Source organism: Calypte anna, chromosome 4B, assembly GCF_003957555.1.
Source record: "Calypte anna isolate BGI_N300 chromosome 4B, bCalAnn1_v1.p, whole genome shotgun sequence".
Classification (NCBI taxonomy): Eukaryota; Metazoa; Chordata; class Aves; order Apodiformes; family Trochilidae; genus Calypte; species Calypte anna.
In genome coordinates this window covers 12,469,889-12,476,587 of record NC_044249.1, presented here as the reverse complement: position 1 = coordinate 12,476,587, position 6,699 = coordinate 12,469,889, and the positions used below count along the sequence as shown (strand labels likewise).

Below are 6,699 nucleotides of genomic sequence, written 5' to 3'. Positions count from 1 at the left end.
TTCATTAATTTTTGATCTGTCAAATCAGAAAGACTGTCTGAAACTTATTTTCTTTTTTAAAATTCATTACAAAAACTACAATGAAATAAGCGATTGCCTTGGTGGGCACATAAAACATTTTTTACCTTAGATCAAGCAGAGGAAAATTTTGGATTTTAAAGGTATGGTAAGTGTGTGTTGGAGAAAATCTTGTTCTTTCAAAGAGCTTTATGGTCTGTCAGCTGTGAAATTACACTTTTATTATATGTGTATAACACACACACAAAGAAGAACACCAAACAAAAAAATACCCCCCCCCCAAAAAGACAGACACCCTGAACACACACAAAACTAATTTGAAAACTACCGTTAGTAATAAGATTTGTCAAGTGAGGGCTTGGAAGGCTCCTGGTACCTCTCTCCCGGGATGATGGAAGAAAGGTGTGTTACATCCCTTCCCCTAAAGCAGGGACCTAAAGCAAGGAGCTTATTTTATGTAGAAAATAATAAAGGACCGTATATCACCTGAGTAGCCAGGATTAATTAAACTACTGCACTTTGTTCTAATGATTGTAGGAGGGATATGCTTTTGAGCTCTTGTGTGTTTCGTTTTTTAACAAAACCATCTGGCAACGAAAAAAGAGGACCGATGTGAATGCACAGCTCAGTTATGAAATCCCCCTTCTCCCTTGAGATGAAGATTCCCGCAGGGCTGCCAGTAAATCCTTCACGCTTCGCAGCGCGTCCTTGACAGCACGAACGGCAAGCGTGCTCGGCTTTCGGCGAACATGAGGAGCCAACGCAGCCCCGAGGAACCACAACCGCGTCCCGGAGCACCCCGACCACACCCGCTGGGGGCAGGGCCTCCTCTTCCTCCCGCAGCCACCGCGGGCGGACCCGGCGGTGCCTCCCGCGGCTTTGCCTCCGTGCCCGGACTGATTGGCAGAGGGCGGCTCCGGTCCCACCCGCCAGAGGCGGGCACAGGGGACCTGCCCCGCAGGGAGCTTCCAGCTGTCCTGGGAGCCAGGGCAGTGTATGGGGTGGGAGGGTGCTTGGGGTGTCGGACGGCATTCCTTCGCGCCGGCGACGGGGGTGGGAAAAAGGGGTGAGGGAAACCTTTGCTTGTCTAGCCGAGGGCACCCAGTAGCTGCATCTCCCTGGGGGTGAACGGCAGTGCCAGTGTATGCGTCCGGCGGGTGGTGGGGTGCTGGGGCGGAAGCGGGACGGAGAGGAGCGAGGGCACAGGAAAGTGATGAGAAGTTGAGGAGGACGGAGCCAGGTTGCCCTCTTCTAGGCCCGCGCCGCAGGGACAAGCCCAGCCCCACAGCAGGTGCAGCAGAGCCCGGGCAGAGAGGACAAAGCGGGCCCGGCGCTCCCGGCGCCGCAGCGGGGGGGGGAGCAGGGCCTCAGACCGGGCCGGACAGATCCGCACAGCCCCCGTGCCCGCTCGATTGAAGGAAAAAAGCGGCAAACGGAGCGCCAAGCAGATCGCTCCCCTCTTCAGCTCGTTACCAGAGGAAACGACGCGGAGAAACGGCCCTGAAGGGAGAGCGGTGAGGGAGCTCGGGAATAACCCCTGAGGGCAGTAGGGGAGGAGAGCGAGGAGGTCCCGGCTCCGCCGACCCCCTCTGAAGCGGCGAGGTGCGGAGGGTCCCTGTCCGGGGTGGGAGGCTCTCGTTTCACCTTGCTGCTTTTTGCAGTTTCGTTCCTTCCTCCTTCGCTCCTGTAACGTATAAGGAAGCCCGGGGTTCCTTTCATCACCTCGTGGCGGGGGGTCTGTGGAAAGGGTGGGGTGGGAGGAGGGAGAGCGATGGCGGGGCGGGGGGAGAGCCGCGGACTTGACCAGAAAGAAGCCGCAGGGGAACAGGAGGCAGTGGCGTTGCGGTGTCCCTGAGTGAGGGGACAGCGTGACCTGAGAGCGGGAGGGGAAGAGCGCCGCGTCCTTACGGGGTGCTGAGGGACGTCATTTTGGGGAGAGAAGTTCCTCTTTCCTGCCCTTATACTGAGGTGAGCTCGTACTGGTGCTGTGGTGAGAAGGGGGCATTGGGGGCTGCAGGGAGTTCGGCTGTCCCTAGGAGAAGGTTTCTGCACACCGGGCACCGCACCTGTGTGGCACGGCCTCTCGGGGTAGGTGGGAGGGAGTCGGGCGGTCTCTGGCCGGCCACCCGCCGGCGCCATAGAGGTGAGTGCCGGGGGTTTGTGGGGACGGTGCCGGGGGTTTGTGGGGACGGTGCCGGGTCGCCCAGCGCTGGAGGTTGGGCCGCGCCCGGCAGGTGCGTGCTCTACGCCTTGAGGAAGTTGAGTCGTGTGAGGAGGAGGGGGCCGCAGCGCTGCCACCGCCAAGGCGAACGTGCTGTTCCTCAGCTGAGGACCGGCACTTGGGAGAAGTTCGGGGGGATGAAGCCGGCGGTGACCGTACGTGCCGGGAGGGGGCCGACCGTTGAGGGTGACCGTTGGGCGCGGCAGCCCCGCGTTACCTGGTGGCAGCCGGTAGCGGGGTGTGTGTGTGTTTTTGTGTGTGTGTGTGTAGGCAGGCGCTGCCGCAGGCCTGGGGGTGGGAGGGCTGTGTTTCGGACACCAGCTCTGGCTTACTTCAGTCCGTCAGTCGGCTTTAACATTCTTCATTAATTGGAGCCTCCTACATTAATTGGAGAGGATACTCGACCCTTTCGGTGCTGGCGTGAGTGGCTGTCGCCGACGACCGTCGCACAAGTTATGTAAGTCGGTCAGCCACACTCTGTCTGTGAACGCCTGGGAAATACTCTGTTACCCGGCTGCAAACGGGGAAAGGCTTAACGTCAGGGACCTCGGTGTGAGTACTTGGCCTGCGACGGGTGTAGGGTGTTGCTGCGCTTTCAGTGAACGCGAACCAAGTTTCGATCAAAGCTGCCTTGCTTCTGAAGGATATTGCATAATTGCTGCTGTGCCTCCCCCGTGGGCCTAAAAATAAGAGAAAACGGTTAAGCATAAGCTTTTAAGGGGGATATGTCAATGTATTTGTGGTATTCAAACAAATACTTAATGGGATCTTGTCTTTTTATGACTTTTTTACATGCTTGTTTTAGTACTGTCTAAGGGATGATAGGAAATAATTAAAAATTGCACATCCAGTCGTTTTGCATGCTCCTCAGAGTTGCCTGGGGATGAACAGCATAGAGTCACTGATAGAGATCCTCGAAGGTGTTTCCTGTCTCCCAAAGCAAACAGCTTAAATACTACTTAAAGTAGTATATTTGCTTTTAATGTTATGACTAGGTGACTTTGTTCTAAGATTAATTCACACAATATCACTTTTTTTTCTAAAAATTGTCTTGTTTACATTTCATAACTGAAGCTGCCTGCCTGGCTTTCCAAACAATAATCATGCAAAGTCACATATTTTGGTGAGCTAGTTTTTAGCACCAACACAACATAGTAAGAAGTTAACCTTTATTTCACATTTCCTTGTTTTTGTTCTTTTGTTTTGGTCTTTGATCCAAGCTGAACACTGGATACTGCAGTGGCTTTTTTTCAAAACTAACTAGTTCTTGTTAGAGTCTTAGATTCTTTTTGGATGGCTTTGATACTATTGTGAAAATGTTTGTTGAAATACAAGGAAATGAGTATGTGGCCTGAAATGCTTGCATTTTTTAACTTTTGCACAACATTTGTAATCAAATAAAGCTCTTTATGGGAGGCAAGAAAATTTACATTGCCCTATGTGTCTAAGTACAGAGACTCTAAGCTTAGAGTCGTGTTGGAGTACGGTATAAATGCCCCTTATATTTTATATTCTTGCAGTGCTCTAATCATTCAGGTTGTTCTGGAGCAGGATGTGGATGGAGAAACCTATGGGACTAACCAGGGCTTGAGGAGAGGACGTCTGAGACAATCCTGGCATCCTTATTCTGCACAGGGTGGTGTCACCTGAGCTGTCCTTGCCTGTGCCAGTGGAGTTGAGGGTAGCTGATTTGTTACCAAAGTGGTAACAAAGCAATGGATTGTTCTCATGCTGTGATGGCAACTTAAATGCAGTGAATGGCTACTAGCTCTTGCAATTCATGAGCAGTTAGAGCAGCTACAGCTTGGGTTTGTCCTGTCATGGAGGCAGGACAGTGTCATAACTCCAGATTGGTAGGAGTTATTGTTGAGAGAAGTTGAAGGTAGCCAGAACTACCATGTTAATGAAATGGTAATGCCATGTTTATTGTATCTAGAACATTTCAGAGGCTGTTATCCACGCCAGACCTTTGGAATGGTAACTGTTAGTTCACTTGGCAGAACTGATTGGGTTAATAAACAAGTGCCAAGGGTGCTGTGGATCTGATTACTTTGTGAAGAAAAACTAAGAGACTCTGCCATAATTCTTTTCTGTGTGTAATTTCTAACAGATTGATTAAGTTGATTTCTATCAATATGTTTTATTCCCAGGAATGGGGGGAGGGGAAGAAACAAATTTATAAATTTATAATTTTTTTTTTCTGTGTGGTAGGTGTGTTCCTACATGTGCAGATATTGGGTGAGAAGTGTTGTCACCCATAAAACCATACCACCGAGTGTAGCTTTGCTTATGGCCTTTCCTCTACATGTTCAGACTAGTACAGAAGGTGTCTGTTGCTGCAGCACTCCTACCACTTCAGAAGTGTGCTGCAATTAATTATAATAAACTTTAACAACAATGCCTATCCTGACTCGATCATTTTTTAATTGACCTTCCTAAGCATGAGCTATGCTATTTCTGACTTGAACTACTGAGTATTTTATTACTCATCCCTATTTTCCTTTGGATTTTCTGCTTTGGGATTTTTAAAGTGCTTCTTACAAGTCACTGTTTTAGTCAAATTTCTTCCTTTAGACTATTATATGTTTACTTCATCTTGGTTGAGTTCCTTGTTTGTTACTTACTAGAAAAAATTATACTACAATAATAAAACATATTGATGTTAGCTGTGAGATCATATTCAGGGAGCATTCGGGAAATGCTTATTAAATGAAATACCAGGTCCTGACCCTTAAAAGAAGTGCCTTTATTTCTGTTTAAGTATTAGACTTATAGTTAAGAAGACAATATGATTGTGGTTGAGAATCCTGATAGATTAGAAGCAGCTGAAATAACCCACCTTTTACTGGGATTTTTATTCTCAAAAATTTTTCAGCTAGATTTATCTTTTTCTTGCTTTGCTTTAGCAAGTACCTTTGGTAGAACTCAAAGTGTTTGTGAATGGGCATTATAGAAGGCTGTTGCTCTGATGTTCCTGGAAGTAAAATACACTAGAACCATTTAGTGTAATGCTCTGTCTGGAAATGTGTGGTGATTTTTTCATTTCTCCCCTGCCCCAGGACTACTGTACTTGGAGTGAATTTCCAGCACTTGTGACATAGGGTTGCTTTATCTCTTCGACAAAATATTGCTAGTATATTTATAAAACTTAGGATGTATGTATCTTAAATGCTCAACATGTGAGGTTCTTTTAATACTCCTTTTGAATGATGTCTTTACATTGTCTTTAGCTTTGTGAAGAAAGCCTGTCAGGAATTGGTCACTATTTTTGATTGCAAGTCTGTTAAAATATTTTTCTTCATAGTTATTTATCGTCTAATTATATTTTGCTAAGTCTTGACCTGTTTAATGAGTAGGCCATTTTAAGAAAAATAGCTACTCGTCCAGTTCAAAAAGGTGCATTGCATATGGGAAGAAGTGATTGTAAATGGAAAATATACCACCAAACTGCCTTTTTACAAACTAAATGAAACAATTATTATTTAATGGGTTTAAAAGACAATGTAGATAACTTTTCTAAATTAAACAGGTCAGAGTTGCAGTAAGTAGTTATAACCTCATTTGCTATGACAATTTCTCTTAAGGGTCACAGCTGTCATGCACATAATTTTAATAGAACAAGTATAGCTTTCTTTGGTATATGCTGTTCTTTTCTCCTATGAATTGGTGGCTCAACTAAATGAGAAAAGGTACTTAAGATTATTTTCTCTTCATACTCAACTATAGAAGGGAGGGTTAATGGGGAATCTTGGGTCACCTTCAGAATCTGAACAGAACTGGAAATGAGCCTTGATGTCCTGCTTGAAACATTGTGCTTTTTAAAAATGAAATACTATAAAGGTTGTCTCTCAGTGTACTTCACTGTAGACAGCAGTGTGAACATCAAGGTGGAATACCTTCTGAGTTCCTTAATTTAAGGCACCATATTTCATAAAAGAGATTATTTTCATCCAGACATCAGCACTAGTGTTAAAAATTATTTCATTTGCTGCACATGAGGATTAGATTTATGCACTGTAGCACAACCTTCAGCATTAAATTCTGAAATTCAAGGCTTCAAGTATAAGGATACTGATAAAAATGCATTTATACAAGCTGAGTTTGGAAATCCTCCCCCCCCTGAAATTACTTGGCTTAAGTCAAATGATTAAGGCTTTATAATTTAGTGCCAAGAACACAAAATACCAAAATAAAGATATTTTTTAATTAATTGTGAAAACTTTCAACAATAGTAGAACACTAACATTAAAAGAGCAGCCAGTATTAACGTGCTGTTATTTACTTGCCTTTAACTTTTGAGGGCATCATTGTCTTCTCCAATTTAATGTGTAATATGAGAAATTCTTGAATTCTGATGACAGTCAGGTATTTCTTAGTTTACACTAGGAACAGAATCAAAGAAGCATATATTTCTGAATGGAATTTGGTTTATAAACTAGAATTTTGTCCGGAATACTGCT

The 6,699-nt window shown here is 45.5% G+C and overlaps 1 protein-coding gene across 6 annotated transcripts in view; it reads left to right on the top strand.

The window, feature by feature from the left end:
- The first annotated feature begins 1,444 nt into the window (after nt 1-1,444).
- UGT8 (UDP glycosyltransferase 8) overlaps nt 1,445-6,699 on the top strand; it is a 44,396-nt gene continuing 39,141 nt past the window's right edge. Inside the window, exon 1 of one of the 6 annotated variants that reach the window (XM_008501812.2) lies at nt 1,445-1,532. The gene's annotated coding sequence lies outside the window, so the exon portion shown is untranslated. The other 5 variants (XM_030450809.1, XM_030450813.1, XM_030450811.1 and 2 more) reach the window with 5 other exon arrangements.